The 19,788-nt window shown below is 33.6% G+C and overlaps 1 pseudogene; it reads right to left on the bottom strand.

Moving 5' to 3' along the window:
* Nucleotides 1–12,655: 12,655 nt before the first annotated feature.
* LOC18598830 (omega-amidase, chloroplastic-like) lies at nt 12,656–15,868 on the bottom strand (annotated as a pseudogene).
* Nucleotides 15,869–19,788: the final 3,920 nt, after the last annotated feature.

Here is a 19,788-nt window from a genome sequence, read left to right as displayed (position 1 = left end):
ATATATATATACATGATTCAATAAAACTATGAAAAGAGTTTCTCTCACTTTTTGTACATAATAGTAGAAAAAAAAAACATCATCTGCTGTTGGGCTTTACAAGTACAAAACTACATTATAAAAAATATTTAACCCCTAGAACTTTAAGTCCTTGGATGTGGAGATGCCTAGGAACATTTACATATCTCTGGTCTGCCACGTACAAAAACTAATCAGACTTATGCTTCATGTATCCACATCCCATTCACTTTTCATTACCATAGTTGTTGATGTTGTCTGATCTTGTTAAACTATCATGAAGAATAAGGACTCAGATAGCAGAGAAAATAAGTGTGGAGGTTTTAGACATATAGGGGATGAAGTTGCTTCTAAATAGAGCTCTTAAATAAAGATTAAACGCACCGTGTTGACACAAAGGCTAAGGAGATAACAAGAAGATAGCATAAATGATAACGTTTCATTTAAAACAAATGTCACTGTTAATTGTCCTTTAATCAGTAGGTTAGTTATACAGTTTTGTCGTTTTCTGTTTCCTTGTACAGATTTGTATATAAAGGGACAAACTCTGTAATTCTCTGATTTTTTTTGATGAATGATGAGGAATCATTCCCAAATAGTCTCTTCATCACTCTTTATCTTTCAGCATGGTATCAAAGCTAATGAAAGTTCCTGAGGGATTCAATGCGGGAAATTCATAGATTCTCAAAGTAAGCATTGGTTTACTGTAATCTTCATCCTTCATCATCATCATCCGGATCTTCTGTAAGTTTGTATCGTCTCTTCTCTTCGTTTATTAGATTATTTTTGGGTTATTCTGGTGAATCATGTCAGAATCAATTACTTCAACCCCTCAAATCTCACAAACCTCAAATGAATCAAGATCACAAATATCCCTTGTTGCAGATCCACAATTGCCTTACTACTTGCACCATACTGATCATCCTGCATCAGTCATGATTACCCCCAAATTAACCTCAACCAACTATGTAGCTTGGAGTCGTTCTTTTCTGCTTGCACTGTTTATCAGAAATAATAGGCTTCATAGATGGCACAATAGTTAAACCTGAAGTCACAGATCCTATCTACCCTTCCTAGATTAAGTGTAACAACCTTATAGTAGCATGGCTTTTAGAATCAATTACTCAGCCTATAGCATCGATAATGTTTTATATGGACTCTGCAATGGATATTTGGAACACTCTCAAGCAGAACTTTGCCCAATCAGATGACACTAGAGTATGCAACCTACAATACACACTAGGTAGTATAACCCAAGGTACAAGGACAGTGGATGCTTACTTTATAGAATTGAAAGGAGTTTGGGAAGAGTTGAGGAGTTTTAGGCCCTTACCACACTACAAATGTGGAAGATGCAATGTTAACTACTTCAAGGTTTATAGTGACTAGTACTAGAAGGACATGGTCTTCAAGTTCTTGAATGAGTTGAATGATTCTTTTTCTACCTTGAGATCACAAATCATCCTTATGGATCTAATACCAAGTTTGGATAGAGTTTATAATCTTGTTTTAAAGGAGGAAGCTTAGAGGACTTTGATGATTCAAACACAACCACCATTAGAATCTTCAGTTATGCTGACTGCTGTAGACACGAGTAAGAAAGGTAGAAAAGATTTGCAATGTTCACATTGTGGGAAGAAGGGCCATATCAAAGAGAAATGTTACAAGCTTGTTGGATTTCCTGAGGACTTCAAGTTTACTAAAGGCAAGGGCAATTTCAGGAAAGGGAAGTCAATGGCAAATAATGTTACAGGCTTAAATGACATTCAATGGCAAGGAACACAGCCTGAATAGGAAGATGATTTAGCTAGTAATGGTTCTATGTCCCAACTGTTAGCAATCAAACTGTAGGTCAGCAAGCTTATGGATCTTTTAAGTGAGAATGGGATTACTTCTAATGATGGTAAGGTTTCTTCACCAAAGAATCACCAAAACAAACCATCCTTGATCAACTTAGCATTTGCGGGTATTGTTTTTAACCGACCTTGTTTTGATACCCTAAATAACCTGCCTCATAGTTTTAGACATATCAGTAATCTTGTGATTAAACAAAATAGTTGGATCATGGATTCAGGTGCCACGGATCATATTTGTCATTCTTTAGACAAGTTCATTCTAGCTAAACCAGTTAATGACCATTTTGTTCACTTACCAAACAATGGTAGAGCACTTGTCACTCACATAGGAATTGTCAAAATTTCACCCCTATTAACACTAAAGAATGTCTTGTGTGTGCCTAGTTTCAATTCAATCTTCTGTTAGTAAGTGAGTTAACCAAGTCACAAAATTCATGTCTCTTTTTCACTGACTCATATTGTGTGATTCAGGAGCTTCCATCTTGGAGAGTGACTGGGGTTGCTAGGGGGTCTTCAGGGCTTTATGTGATGCAAGATAGCCAAGTTGAACAAAATCTTTCTCATTTTTGTTTTAAAAACTTTGTCAAGAATTCTTCTGTTTTTGCTGTAAATTTCATCAAGTCAGGATATCCAAACTTTGACCTTTGGCATTTTAGATTGGGACATGCCCTAATAGAAAGAATTAAAGTGTTGCATCAAAATTTTCTAGAAATTGATTGTTCAAGTGATTTGTTGTGTGAAATCTATCCAAAAGCCAAGCAAAGAAGACTACCATTTCCAACTCATGTTCAAAACACCAAAACAGCTTTTGAAATTGTTCATGCAAACATATAAGGACCATATGAAGTTCCTACCTTAAATGGTCACAGATACTTTCTGACCATTGTTGATGATTTTTCAAAATTTACATGGATATATTTGATGAAAAACAAATCAGAGGTATCATCAATCATACCTATTTTTGCCAACATTGTTCAAAGGCAATTTAATGTTTTTATAAAATGTCTAAGAACAAATAATGGAAAAGAATTTGAACTTACTGATTTTTACAATAAGAATGGTATTTATCATCAATTATCTTGTGTTGGTAGACCACAATAGAATGGTGTTGTGGAAAGAAAGCACCAACACATTTTGGTTGTAGCTAGAGCCTTGAGACACCAGTCAAACATACCACTTAGTTTCTGGGGGGATGCAGTTTTAACTGCTATGCCTATCATATATAGGGTGCCTACCAAAGTCTTGCAGAATAGGTCACCATACGAGATACTCTACAAAAGGCTTCCTTTATTTAGTCATTTCAAAGTCTTTGGGTGTTTGTGTTTTGTTTCCACACAAACACAACATAGGAAGAAATTTGATAGCAGGGCAAATAAATGTGTTTTTATAGGATATATGAACCATGTCAAAAGATACAAAGTATATGATCTTGAGGCACATAAAGTCCTAGTATCCAAAGATATTGTTTTTCATGAAGATACCTTTCCTTTTCAATCTTAAAAACATGATAAACAAGATTTCACATTTCATCAAACACTTGGAATGCATGCTGTCCCTTTTGACCTTTTTGATAGAAATCTTGTAAATTTTGATTCACCTAACCAAAACCAATGTAAATTATGTTTTGAAGAGCCTTCACCACCTACAGAACAACTTCATACATAAAAAAATGATGATATTTCTAACAATTTATCATCCAGTACTGATCTGCCCAATAGTGATAGTACCAGTCAACTTGAACCAGACCATGACATTGACTCAATTATGCCAACCAAGAAAAACACAAGAATAAGAACCACACTAAAGTATCTGGAAGCTTACCAAATTGATCTGCCCTATCGTACAAATGCTACCACCTCACATTTTATATCAAAATTCATTTCATCACATAAACTGTCCAATGCACATAAAGCATTCACTATTTCATTATCAAACATTCAAGATCCTATAACTTACCATCAAGTAGTATCTCATTCACACTGAAGAGATGCAATGGCAGTTGAGCTGAAAGCTTTAGAAGAGAATGGCACCTGGAGCATAGTACCATTACCTGCAAAGTGTCATAGTGTTGGTTGTAAGTGGGTATACAAGACCAAATTAAATGCAAGAGGTGAGATAGAAAGGTTCAAGGCAAGATTAGTTGCCAAAGGGTACAGTCAAGTGGCTAGCTTTGATTATCAGGAGACCTTCAATCCCATGGTTAAACAATCCACTATCAGAACTTTCTTTGCACTTGCAGTTGCAAGAAATTGGACTTTATCCAGCTAGATGTCAATAATGCATTCTTGCATGGAGACCTTGATGAAGAGGTTTACATAGACATATCAGAAGGATATATAGTTAAGGGGGAGCATCCGAGTGGATCAAAGTTAGCCTGCAAACTTCATAAATCTCTATATGGACTTAAACAAGCCTCAAGACAATGGAATGCCAAGCTAACCTCATGTATCATTAACTATGGATTCAAACAGTCAATGTCAAATTACTCACTATTCACCATGAACACAACTAATGGTGAATTCATTGCTTTACTAACATATGTTGATGATATCTTGATTGGCAGCACTTTTACTCAAGCTTCAACAGCAATAAAGGAACATTTAAGCTCACAATTCAAACTTAAGGACTTAGGTATAGTGAAGTACTTCCTTAGTCTATAATTGTCAAGATCACCAGAAGTCATTTCAATATGCCAAAGAAAATATACAATTGACCTATTACAAGAATATGGTTGAGTTGGAGCCAAGCCAGTCTCAACACCGATTGACTATAATGTGAAGTTAACTAAAGCTAACAAAGAATATGAACTAGCTTATTCTTCCAAGTATAGACAATTAGTGGGAAAGCTTCTTTATTTAACATTCACAAGACCTGATATTTCATATGCAGTCCAAACTCTTTCCTAGTTCATGGATAAACCAGATAGAAAACATTATATGGCAGCCTGCAGAGTACTAAAATACTTAAAGGCAGCACCTGGTCAAGGTATATTGATGAAAGCCTAATCAAATTTTAAAAGCTCAACTTCTTGTGATAGTGACTGGGCAGGGTGTCTTGACACCAGGAAATCTATTGCTGGTTACTGTGTGTTCATTGGCGACTCACTAATAAGTTGGAAATGCAAGAAGCAGCAAGTAGTGGCTCGAAGTTCTATTGAGGCAGAATACAGGTCTATGGCAACCACCTGCTGTGAGATTGTTTGGATTAAAGGTTTGCTTGTAGATTTTGGTATTGAACAAGTAGATGCAGTGAAACTATATTGTGACAATCAGTTAGCAATCTACATCAGCAAAAATCCAGTCTTACATGAAAGAACCAAGCACATAAAGATTGATTGCCACTTCAATCGTGAGAAGATTTTAAATGGTGTGATTGAACTAGTTCATATATCAACAGATTCATAGGTAGCAGATGCATTCACAAAGGCTTTACAACTTGGACAATTCTAGAAATTGTTATGCAAGATGAACATTTACAACATTCATGGTTCCTCTTGAGGGGGAATGTTAAACTATCATGAAGAATAAGGACTCAGATAGTAGAGAAAATAAGTGTGGAGGTTTTAGACATACAAGGGATGAAGCTACTTGTAAATAGAAGTCTTAAATAAAGACTAAACGCACCGTGTTGACACAAAGGCTAAGGAGATAACAAGAAGATGGCATAAACGACAACGTTTCATTTAAAACAAATGTTACTGATAATTGTCCTTTAATTAGTAGGTTAGTTATACAATTTTGTCGTTTTCTATTTCCTTGTACAGATTTGTATATAAAGGGACAAACTCTGTAATTCTCTGAATTTTTTCTGATGAATGATGAGGAATCATTCCCAAACAATCTCTTCATCACTCTTTATCTTTTAGCATCTCTTGCCAAGATTAAGTTCCATGAGTCCATTCACTCACTTACCTCATCAGTTTTAGGCAATCACCTTCTATCTCTCCATCCTTCTATTGAAGGACTTGGAATAGTTCCACATGTCGGTGTACCCCCTCCTTTGCTAGTTGTTCAGCCTTATTGTTAGCTTCTTTCAATATATGAATTGTCTTCCAATTTCGAATTAATTTCTGCATGCTCTCTACGTGAACTAATCATTTCCTAAACCTCTAAGGGCACGTTTGGTTCACAAAACAGACAGAAATAAAATAGAATAGTTATTATGTGGAAATAAAATGAGGTAAGAATAAAATAGAATAAGTATTATGTAGTTTGGTATGATGAATGAAATACACAAAAATAACTTATTATAGTGTTTGGTTGGTAACATTAACTTTAGAATAAGAAAGGAATAGAAAATAAAAAGACAAAAATACCTTTTATTATATATAATTATTTATTTTTATTTTATTTTTTAAATATTAATAATTTATGATTAATTAAAATATTAATAATTAATAATTTAAATATCAACATTTTAGTATAATTTAATTATTAAAATTTTAATTAATAATATTTTATTTTTTATTTATACTAATTAAAAATTTAATATATTAATAATTTAATAAATAAAACATTAATAGTTTAAAATATTAATATTTTAATATTTTAATATATTAATATTTATAATGTTTAAATTATATATAAAATATTAATATTTTAAATTTTACAAATAATTTTTTCTTTTTTATTCTATTTTCTCTTTTTCCTTTTTTCTTCTTCATGGGCAGATCGTCGAAAAGGCGACTGGTGTAATAAAACGCCGATCTGGCGCACCGTGTGGCTGAATCTGGCCACTACGGCTCTAGATTGGCGTTTCCCTATGGTTGGATCTGGCCATGGAGTGCCAGATCCAACCGTGGGATCTGGTCGGGAAGCACCAGATCATGTGCTTCCCGCGGCCAGACTGTTGAGTGCCAGATCTAGCTAGATCTCGGTTGAATGTTGTCGGAAAGGACTAGATCGACGCTTTTCGACCACATTCGGTCGCTGTCGCCTCCATCGTCGTGTTGAGTGCCAATTAGAGAGAGAATGAGACAGGAAAGAACGTGAGAAGAGAGAGAAAGAAAAAAGGAAATGAGAAGAAAAAATTTTATAGGTCTAGGGTTGTAATATTTTTAAGTTGTAAGGGGTATTTTAGTCATTATGTATTTGACAACTATTCCATGTCTCATGGAATAGATATTACCGAGGGGAGAGAAGGGAATAGCTAAAGTTGAGGTTTAACCCATTTCATGGAATTTCTATTATTGCAGAATTGTTATTCTGTGTCTCAATTTTAAACCAAACAAAGGTACGGGAAATGAGTGGGAATAGAGGGGGAATAACATAGCTATTCCCCATACCAAATGTGCTATAAGGGGCCTTTCTTGGATTACTTATCCATGTTACTGCATTTCTAGAATCACTCTCAATCTATAAACCAACTTATTTATGTTGTAAATAATTAATAGAATTTAAGAAAGCTTCTCTAATCGCCAGTACCTCTTCTAGGCTTGAATCACACACTCTTATTGACTTTGAGAACTTTATTTTGATTGTCCTAGCATGATCTCGTAGTAGGCCACTAATTATTGCCACACTTGTATTCCTCGAAGGCACCCTATCCACACTAAATTTTACCCATCCCTACGAAGCCATCTAGATACTCCTTGATCTTTCTAGAATTGATTTTTTCATAATTTTCATCATGGATGGACACTGATATATATCTTATGGCAATTCATTCAATTTGGGTCACTTTGCTTTTGCCCACACAACAACACGTAATTTAATTAGATCATATAGCTGTAATACATCCCATACCTTCCCATTAAAGACTATCTCGTTACGGAATAACCACATTGATCGTGTAATTACATAAAAGGCTAATATCCATATCTGTTATTTTCACTATTATCACAAATTCTTCTCCACATCAAGAAATATGATTTTGGATTAATAGTTGATACCGAGCACCACACACACCAAACCTTCCAAGACTTGTAATATGTGAAAAATAGATGTACAAATGTTTTTGGACTTTGTTTGCATAACATGATAACTCTATTACATAGAGTTATTTTGACACATTTTGGGGGTGTAAGTAGTTAGATCTTTGAGATTTTAGGTTCAAATCGTAGCATTTTAGGTGTTTTTCTAATTTAAGTTTGATTACATGCTGAGTAGTTAATTTAAGTTATTTTAGTTAAATTTTATTTTATTTTGTTTTAAATTACTTTAAGAGTAGTATTGGTAATTTCTCTTATTGCTTTTGTAGGAAATTTAATGAAAAAAGCTTATTTGATGAAAATCCATGCGAGTATGGTGATGGCTTCATTCATATATATTGTGGTATTTTGACCATATCTTTGTCTACAGAACTCCAAATGAAGTGATTCTTAAACAACTAGACTTCTAAGAGAAAGGGTACAACTTTTATGTTTACCACTTTACTAGTTTGAATTGGATCATGTTTTAAATATGTGTCTAATTTGTAGCACTATAGCAGTAATCATGGACTGAACATGATGCAGTATTTGGAGCATATCTTTCAATCCAGAAGTCCAATTGATAAAATTCTTAAGCCATTGGAAATTTAAGAGACAGGGCTACAATTTTTATGTTTACCACTTTTCCTAGTTCAGAACAAATCAGGGTGAAAATTACATTCGAAATTGATAGACCGCTGCAGCACTAGGAGAACAAGGTTGCAACGTTGGTGAAAGGAAGCTCACCATACAATTTTCCTGAAAGCTCAGCACTGCAGTGCTACTGTAGCAGAAGAACTAGCGCAGTGGCTCCAAGAAGTCAAGGTAGCGGTGCTCGACGATTTATCAAAAATAAAAATTTGATGGGATTTTAGAAATTAGGTTACTTTGCGCTATTTAAGGAACCTTTTTCAAAGATTTTTGAGGGGAGGCAGCAACCAATTATTCTGGAGATTTGGAGCCAAGAACAAAGCAAGAAAATAAGAAAATTTTAGAAAGAATTGAGATTGCAAAGCTTCAACATTTAGTTTCTTTCTTTACTTTTGTGTTTCTTTTATTTTCTTTGACTTGGATTCATGGCTAAATTTCTTTGAATATTGTTTTTATTACATATTATGAGCTAAGTTATCTTTCTAAGATTGTGGTGGATTTCAACTTGTAGTTTGAATATTAGTTTCTCTTTTATTTATCATGAATGGGTATAGTTTTACTTATTCAAATCTCTTATTAATGCTTTTGATTGCGTTGCCAACAATTAACTAATTTGTTAATCTAATTAAGACTCGACAAAGAGATTTTAGATTAGACTAAGGTTTGAATAGTATATGTTCATGTCACTTGGGTGATCTGATTTGCGATTCGGGTAGACATACGTCGATTGCCATACATAGCCACATTAGGACACTTGTTTAATGAACTTAATTTAATTAATTCCTTTAGACATATTGTGTACTAATTAAGTTAGGTATTAGTACAAGCAACTCGACAAAGACTTGTCCATAACTTTGGATTCTAGGTTAGTAAAATCACCTAGGAAAGATAAATAATAAGAAAAGATAGTATCAGATGAAATGTTGAATAAACCCATAATCCTAGGTCTTTAATATACTACTTTTCTCAACTTATTTAGTTTGTTAGTTTATTTAGTGTTGATTTTTAATTGTTTTTAATTAGTTTTTCTTCAATTTTTGAATTACTTAAATAAGATTAATTTGTTTTATAATTTAAGTATTTACTAAAACTTTAAAAACAAATCTCCGTAGGAACGATACTTTACTTCATTATTATATTACTTGTTCGATACGTATACTTGTATGTGCAAAATCGATAACACAACACATAGACAAAATCTAAGCCAAATTTGTTTTCCACATATTACTATTTTCATGTTGATAGTTTAAAGCAATTTTATAAAGGGATTTTGAAGAGTACATGCCAATAGGTGTTGCTTTCCAAATCATTCCATCTTTCCTACTTTCACTCAATGTGCTTTCTTAAAAGTATCACCATAGGCTTGTCCACGATTGAAACTCCCAACCAAATAGTTGACATCTGAGCTCAATTTTTCATTACCAACTATTATTTGTCCACTCTCCAAATTCGCATATACTCCCCTCTTTGTTCGCTACCAAGGCAAATAATCTTGAGAATTCTTGTTTAAGAGTACCTCAAGCCATGATATGTGCCAAAATGATATAGCTTTTCCATCACCTACAACAAAGCTTATATTTGCTTTAACCTACAGAAAGATTTGATCAGTAAACATAAAAAGAGGTACAACATTTTTTCAAATATTTGAGTATTTACGAGTTACAATGGAATTAGGTAACAAGGCACTAGCATCGTAGTCATTCTTTGTTGTCACAATTCCTCTCCATAGACTCCTTAGATCATCCTCAAACTGCCACAACTACTTGTTGAGTAGGGCTCTATTTTTGACTTCTTGATCAATTAAACCAAGTCCTCCTTTTTTGTAACTACAAACTCTCACATTCAAAGTAATGTATCCACTATTTTGATTATTTCCAGCCCACAAAAACCTTTTTTGAAGCTTATCCAACTCTTCTTTAATACTTTGAGGCAACTTAAACAAAGACATAAAAAAAATAGATAAACTATTTATTACAAATTTCAACAAAGTAACTTTGCCTCCACGTGATAACATTTTAGACTTCCAACCCTCCAATTTAGCCTCAACTCATTCCACCACAAGTGTCAAAAATTTTAATGATGCCTAATTAGCTTTTAATGGCAAACCCAAGTATTTATATGGTAAATCACCCAACCTACCGTGTATTCTGGTGGCCCACTTTCCCAACACTTCTACATTGACTCCCACTCCAATTATACTACTTCTCTTGAAATATAATTTCAGCCTTGACACTATCTGAAAGCATCTCAATACTCTTTTCATATATAATAACTTATCAAGCTATGGTAGGTCAAACAACATTGTATTATCCGCATATTGTAAGTAAGACATAATCATACCTCAACCTCCACCTCCAATGGAAATGCCGCTACATATATTCTCTTCTCTCGCCTTATTCATCAAGCAACTAAACACCTCAACCACCATATTAAACAAGAATGGTGACAATGAGCATCCTCGTCGCAACGCCCTTTGCATTTTTTATTGGTTTAGTTGACAAGAACAAAGATTGATGCAGTTGATATGCACTCCATAATCCAATTCCTCCACCTCCACCAAACCCCATCTTTTCTATCATCAATTCTAGGAACCCCCAACACGCATTATTATAAACCTTTTCAAAGTCCACCTTTAGCTTTAGGCCTTTAGTACAATTCTTTTGCATCAGGTCCACCATCTCATTTGTTGTTAGTGTTGAGTCTAATAATTGTCTACTTTGCACAAAAGCAAATTGGTTCACCCCAATAACTTCACATATAATTCTCTTCGATCGATTGGCTAATTTTCACTATAATTATTTTATCTTTATTATTTTTTAATTTATAAAGTAAAATTTGTAAATGTTTTAATATTTTTTGCTTGAAAATATAAATATAAATGATTAATTTTCACTAAGATTATGTTTACTTTATATAGCATGACTTGTTATGATGATTGTTATACATTTATGTCAATATTTTAATAATGTTTTTTTTACTTTTATAATTTTTGAAGTTTATTCTTATAAATTTATTTGAATTTTACATATTTTTACGTCAAAGAGGAACATTTAACATCCATGTCCATATAAACTCACGAACCCAATAACTCCTATAAGCTGTGAAATTCAACGTTAATTTGCCTTAAAAAAATGAACCTAAGCTCTAAGCACCAATATTTTTGAAAAAAGAATGACCGAGCATGTAAATTCTTGTTGAGGCCCATAGCTAAAATGGGCTGTTATACCCCAATTTTGGGCTTCACATATTTCAGTTGGGACACCTTCCAAAACCAAACCCAGCCTATATCCAATATTAAAAGATTTTGTTTTATTGGTATTTTGTGACTTTAGATGATATTTTGTGTTTTTCAATCTTTGAATAGTATAATTATTTCACATCACGAGTTCATCATGTAATAGTTATAACGAAATTATAAATAATAATTTTAATAGTATATATTATTTTTATATAAATTATTTATAACTAATATAATATTTATTAAAATTCATTAATTGTTCTAAATATAATTTTAAACTTTAATTTATCTTTTACAAATTATATTTAATTTATTAATTTGATTTTTTATTAATATACATAAAAATTAATTTTAAATTTTTTTTTATATCAAATTAATTTATATCGTTTCAAAAAAAAATTATTTTTATATCAAATTCGAAATATAAATAATTAAATTTAAATTCAATTGGAACTTAAACACTTGAAAATCAGCTTGTCGAAGTGATCAACCAGATAACTTTTCACCAAACAATTCCACCCATGTACTTCAATCAAACTGCTCCTTTGGTCCCATACTCTGCTATCCTTTTTTCATTGAACGAGTTTGCACTGCTGGTGAAGTGAATGCAGATAAGGCAACGGACGTAAATTTACTGGACCTAGCAACTTGAGTGCATTACTTTCGTATCACAAGTATGTTAAAAGAAATATTGTATTATGAAATTGTATATATTATAGAGAAATCTAAATTTTATATAGTTACATAACTAAATGAGGTATTTGTATATAACATTAATCCTATTCATAATTTAATTTTAACTAATTAAAAGTATTGAAATATAATTGAACAGTTGCTAATTTAAATTTAAAAATTAAGATAAATTAAATTTTGAAATCAATTAGTGACTGCATGACGTAATGATGTGGTGGAAAACAACACAATGAATGACATGAGAAAATACGTGACAAATGACATGATGAAACACGATACAAAATGATAATGTTATATTGTATCTAACTCTGCAAATTCATCCTCCGACACTTCATAGTTGCTTGTTCTTGACCCACGTTTAACCAATGCAGGCATAGAAGAAATAGCTGGAAAGATTACTGCTACAGTATTTAACCAATATCCAAGGATGACAACAAAAAAACCAATGTTGAAACTGCTACAGTATATAAAATCTTTGTTTTTATTATATATTTTTAATGGTCTTTTAAAATAAATTTTTTATTTAATAATTATTTTTATAATCATTTGACGAAATTGGAACTATTATAGTTAGCATGTTGCTACTTAAACCCAATATGTTAAGTTTGTTAGATTTAAAAATAATATAAATCTAAATCTACCAACTCAAAGTCACTAACTCTTAATATAAATTTAAGTTTATCATAATATGTTACATCTTAATAGTTTAACTCAATAACCTATCATAACATATTTATCTTAATATATTAATTAGCAATTCAAGTGGCAAACAGATAGGGTACTCAATAATTTTGAGCTGGTATCCGAACTTTAATCCTATAAGAAATAAAATACCTGAACTCTATTAACTATTCAAATATTTTTAAAAATTATTATCCTAACTCTAATAGATCTCTATTATCTTATAATTACCTTAACTCATTTAAAAATCCCATTATGTAAAAAACTTATTAAAACACTCTTTATAGATACCAATTACCTGAATTTGAATCTAAATTCATATCCACATTCATATACAAGCATATGAGGCCAAAAGTGAAGTTCAAAGAATTAACAAGGAGATTAAAACAAGGAAATAACTGGCACCTTGCTCTCCACAGCAACTCCCAATTCAATGGTCCAGTTGTCATGTTAAATGCTCCAGGGTAGCATAGCAAGTGAGCACCTAATTTCGACAGATGAAACACACACAGTTCACAAAATTCATAAATAAGATGGGCAATATATGTTAACTTTAAAATATATATAGAAACAATATTAGCGGAAATTGTAAATATCAGAAGGGGAAACGATTTGAAAAGAACCAAACCATAATATAAAATATATAAATGCTAGTAAATTGTGGGAATAAAAGGAATCAGTAGATGCAGGAAATGTGGCTTAAAGAATTCAGGAAGAAATGATATCCTCAAATAATCTACAGCAAATATAAAAATAAGAGTTTCGAGTAAAGAAAAGAACAGGAAATATTTCACATGCAAAATTTTCCCAAAATGCAAAATTATTTATTAGTTAGAAAACAACAATTATGTTTATTAGCTAACAGAATAAAATTAATTAATTGTATCACGGTTCAATGGAGGAGCAAACAAACCTCTTGCAGCGTATATCATTGCTAATTCTTGAAAGTGGATGTCAGAACAGATGCCTACACCAATACGTCCAACATCTGCATGAACTATCGATTATTAGTTTCCCACTTCGAAAAAATTACTCAACTGGTCGACCAGATTGCTGACACAGATTAGTTGTCAGAAAAATCTAATTGTAGAAAGTTTGATATGGCACTTTATCACAATTAATGGTGCAGATGAAAGGAACATAGAAGTGCCATATAAAAGCCCGTGACAGATGCGATGATTTATATAATACGATATATGGTCTAGAAAATGCTTCTGACAAAAATTATGGACAGGTTAACATGTTCATGTGTGCAAAGTCTATGGAATCAAACAAACTTGTGTCCAAAATGGTAGGAGTCTCCCTCGCATTACGGGTCTTGGATTCCATAAAGGTAATCTCCCCGGGAATATCAATATCAAAAAGGTGAATCTGTAGTTCCACAGGAATGTCATAACTATTATGCACACCAGCTTCAAAGGAGACTTGAGAATGATATCACTTAAGCAATAGAATTGTCTAAAGCACGCAGCCAACTTAGCATCTGATATCAGGAATTTTGGTGTTTGCATACGAATAAGTTAGTGGCAAAATATAACGATAGTTAAAACTAAATGCCAATGATCATTAATTTCCTTCCAACAGAAATCTAAGATTTGATGGTACCAAACAAAAATTTGTCATCATAATAACAAAATCGATATATTAGATGGTCCAGTCATCTAGTAATATGTGTCTATGTATGAGCTTATATACAGGTGATGACAGATTTTGTACAATAGTCAAATCATTCTACCTAATGGACATGAAATAACAGGTGGCTCCACAATGCATTCCTTTGCCAAGTCCAGCCACATGTAAATAATGTGCCAAATTGGCATTTTGTGTAGACTACCATGTGGGATAGGAGGTGCCTCTACCTTGCGGTGCTTGGCTTTCAGCTTTCCATCAGTACCAAAGACACAACAAGTATTGTACAACTAATCCCCACAGCGTTCAGGTATATAGCCATCAACTATTGTGATTGTCGGGTGACTAGAAACTTCAGACAGCATAGCTGTTGAAGGAGACGCATCACCACCTGCGTCAATATCTTCAGCATAAACTGGGAAGCTGTCATTCGAATATGTGCTGTTCCATATTTCCTGACATTATATAACAAAAAAGGAAGGGCCTTAACTTGATGCTATGATATTATATTCATTTTAAAAACTTGCTTGCCAAATGCATTACGTGTAATTTGTGTAAACCAAAACCACGATTTCATAGAGCACCAATGTTGTTTATATTCCACCACAGTTTTGGCTCATCAAACTGAAAGGTGAAAAACGTGATCATCAATTCATGGCTCGCTTTGTCTGAGTAGCAAGATTGATGCATGAAGCATCCATGTCGTTATCTGCAGAAATTAAGTTGTGTAAAATTTTCATTTATCTAGTGTCCACAAATTTCAAAGACCAACCAAGCAACAAAATTTCTACTTTTTCAGGCTTCAAATTGGAGACAACAAGCTTAATTTTACACAAATTATTACCCATCAAAAACCCTCATTGCAACATCAGAAAGGTGAAACCTTGAGACACAGACAAGATAAAAAAACTCACAGGCAAGGAACAAGCTGGGCACCCTTTTGAACAGCCTCCTCGATGGCCTTCCGAACATGCTCTATGTTCCTTTCTTTATCAGGCGTCACCAATAACTGGAAAAGCCCAATCTTGAACTTTAACAACCACCCAAAACAGATTACTTCAACAAACACATTATTAAAACAACAAAAAGGAAAAGAGTAAATAAAGAAAAAGAGATTGCCTTGGTGACAAGTGGGGTGGGAAGAGGGAGGGCAGGTTTTGCCCTGGCTTGTTCAGGCATGAATGAGGATGCCATTACCGATGTTGAGTTGGTCCTGATTTGGAGCTTTTGGTACCGTTGATCGTACAGATTTTTGGTGTTTCTGGGAATAGTTGGAATGAAGAATGTTCTTTGAGAAAAGGGTTTTGATGAGTGTTGCAGAAGGGAGCATGAGATTGCGGAATGACTGAGATTCTTGGAGCCAAGTAGTGATGACACCGCTGACTTCACTTCATTTCACTTTCTGTTCCTGATACTCTATTAGAACGTTTAGGCTTCTTATGGTGAAGATGAGATCACTTGATCAAGGCTGGCAAACAGCGTTTCAAGAAAATTCCCAGTCCCAACTGTTACCTTGCCTCTCAACGGTCATTAACTGCCTTATCGCGCCTTTTCCAATTGAGTTCTATACTGTATATAAATTGAAACAATAAACACCAATGAATCAACAATTTCTATTCACTGCTCTCTCTAAGTCGGTGGTGCTACTATTCTGGAGCAACCACCAACTAATTCCAAACTTCAAAAGGACAACGTTCCCACTTTCCTTCAAAGAAACTGAGATTAACAGACACTCTCAGGTCTTCAGGTATGGCGGATCCAAATGCCAATGTTCCCAATCATGACCCTTTTTATGCCCCATTAGCGGATAACACTCTTACTTTCATGAACAACATGGAGCCCCTACTTAGGGATGGGGATACAACCACAACCTATTTAAACACCCAACGCCGTGCTATGAACAATATCATGGGCAACAGGAATCACCCATTTATGGATGACACTCGGAACAGTTTCTTGAACAACATGAATCCCTCTCTTTCAGGGAACTCTTCTTTAAATAATTCAAACATGTGGCATTTACCCGTTAACTCTCAGTCGAATCCTTCAAACAACAATTTGGGAACGAGTTCTCAAATACAACCAAACTTCGAAAAAGAAGATTTAAACAATCCGCATGTTCCTACTCGTGTGGACTCGCCTATCCAGGAACTCTCGCAACATCTCTTTTTTCGTCAGTCACGTGAGAAACGTAAGCAACCTATCGATGTTATTCGTTCGAAGGAATCGGGTCAAACCTTTACTCGCAGGAAGAAAAACTCTAATGCAGGGTGCTCTGGGTCTGGTACTTCAAAGAATCATGGGGAAATGAATAATCAAGGTGAAACAAACTTGGTAAATGAAAATGTAAACAGCCAGAGTATTCTTAGGCAACAGGACTTATTACCTGTCCAGGAACCTGTTTTACATCCCACTTCAATTCCTCCATTATCAGAGCAGGAAGCTACTGAACCTTTACAGACAGCAACCAATTGGGAGGGTACTGGTAATGAGTCCAATTTGGAAAATTCTCAAGCGGGTATGCATAATGAGTCTAATTTGGAGAATTCTCAAACGGCTTCTTTTAGTTTTCATCGAGAAACTAGCAGTCAAGTAGAGACAAGTTTGAGAACAGAAAGGTTTGATAACAATAAGGGGAAACTTTCTGGTAGGCCTAGGGGACCACCCCCGTCTGATTGTAGCGGTTGCGAAATGTTGAGAGAAATTATTCATCGCAAAGGTGAGTTTTAAGTTACTTGTTACTTGAAATGAAATATATTTTTATTTTAAAATTATGTTAGTGGAAATTTTGTACTTGTGATTAGGTTGTTCTTTTAGTAAGGATATTTCGTTTCTATCATGGCAGGCCCCCTTGTTAAGAAACTACAGCTTCATGGTGAATTATTACGTGGCCGTTATTTTCATGCTCTCATTAATGTTTTTGACGAGGATACTACTGTGGTTTCAGATGTTGAAAATATCAAGTAAGTTTAATGTTCTTTCTCTTCACTTTCTTCTTCTTTAAATGTTTTCTCGTCTGATTATAATTTGGTCAAAGTCTTGAAGACTCAGTCATAAAACTCATTTTCATTTTCTTTCAATAGTTTCTATGATAAAGGTTATAAGGATGTAGAAAAGTTCCTTTCACAATATTTCATCAAGCAAGAGCAAGAGGGATGGAGCATGCATGATGATCCTCGTGCAGTTTTCTTTAAAGTCCTATGCTTCGGGTCTGGTAAGGGTGAAAATCTGTTTGATCGTAACTATATAGAAAATGCGTTGTCAGTAGATCCAGATATCTTTTTATGAGTAACAGTTTGGTGGAATTCTTTGTATTTTTGCAGACGGGTGAAGCTGCAAATCCTGTCTCCCCGATGGCACGAGTATTAGCTACTGTCCTTGCTCAAGCTGCGAGAATAGAAATCCTCCGCCCCTTATTTGTGCTCCCATCACTGCATCCTCTCTGTTTTGTTGCTGCTTGTCTTATAACTTATTAACATTGTTAACGGTGTTATCCTAAAGCCAAAACACCGGTTGCTTGAATAATATATGATTGCTTTACAAATTTCAAAGAGTGATTCTATTCAGTGGGAGTTGGAAACATTATTACACATGGTATGGTTCATGGAATTAAGCAAGATTTAGGAACGAGCAGAATCATGCTGGAAAACTTTCAAATCTGTACTTCTATTGTTTATTACTTTCCAGTGCAGTACAAGATCTATTCAATTACAAACATGATGTTTATATATTTTCACCTCTCCTATATCAGCAAAATCTGGAAATATCAACAAGAAACATTGCAGAGATAGAAAATCTTCCAAAATCAACTTCATATTTAGATTCTCAATAACACTTCGAAAACACCATGAATACTTGACATGTAGAGTTAAAATGCTGCTGATGGTTTAGTCAACAGCAACTACCAAGATCCACTAAGCAGGAGGAACAAAACTAGCAACCTCCTTCATATCAAATATGCCTATTCTTTTCAAAAATTTTCATTTCGATCATCAGGATATGGATATTATAACTGAAATTACATTGGAAGCACAGAGAATTAATTAAAAAACTTCCACACACACTGACGCAATTTAATTGTATAATCAACTAAAAATATCAATCTGCATCTTTGTGGCAGTGTTTCCATTTTTCTATTCCACCTCAGAAAGTAAATTAAAAATATTATATGAGCTACTATAAATATCAAAGTTCATAGATGCTTACCCAATAGAAATCGATTATTATATTCCTAGATGACCCAGAATCGGTAGAAGAAGGTGCCACATGACCCTGTAAACATAAAACTTAGTGTCAGAGTTATAATTTGAAATGTTAACTTGTGAAAAACTTACATCAACCTAACTAATTATTTAAAGTAATTAGGTCAAGTCTGAATCAGAAAAAAATGAAAATTTTATAATATGTAATTTTATGAATTTTAATTCTGAAGAACAATATATTTAAAAGCCCATAACTATGGCTACTACCGCTAGTAAGTACCTTAATTTTCCCTGTTTTGAAAAAATGTTGCTGCAGAGAAGTTGAAACCTTCAATCTTTCCTTGGCTTCACGATTCTATCAAAACCGAAGTCTGCAAATTCTTGACTGAGAAACCTGAAGAGTTGTGTTTTAAGGACTTAAGCTGGAAACGGCACTATAAGCTGAAGCTTTTTTTTTTTTTTTTTATAAAATAGCAGGGGCACCAATGGGGTTTTTCCTATTTCAGTTAGAGCCTTTGGGCATGATGGATTATTTGAATTTGAATACAATTGCATTATATATCCACATACATACATTGGAACCTTCATTTGAATTTGTTATGGCTTTCTTAGATCATTCTCTCCTCAATTTAATACTACATTCCTTATTTACTGCATGTTTTTCTGGTGCATATACAGATGGCTGGCAATAGGAGGAAAATCGCTGAATTAACAGCTATTGCAAATTCAACTGATAATTCAGCTGCAAGGAATCGTGCTAGAAATGAAATCCGAATGTTGGAAAAAGAGATTGTTGCACTGCATCGCCCTTAATGAGTTTTTAGTTTTATGATTAAATGTGATAGGTTTACAATATACTACGACATATTCCACCTATAACAAATGACAATTTCTGCTTGATTTTTGGAATAC

This window comes from Theobroma cacao, chromosome 5, assembly GCF_053813885.1.
Source record: "Theobroma cacao isolate CCN51 chromosome 5, ASM5381388v1, whole genome shotgun sequence".
Lineage (NCBI taxonomy): Eukaryota > Viridiplantae > Streptophyta > Magnoliopsida > Malvales > Malvaceae > Theobroma > Theobroma cacao.
This window is presented reverse-complemented; position numbering and strand designations above follow the sequence as displayed.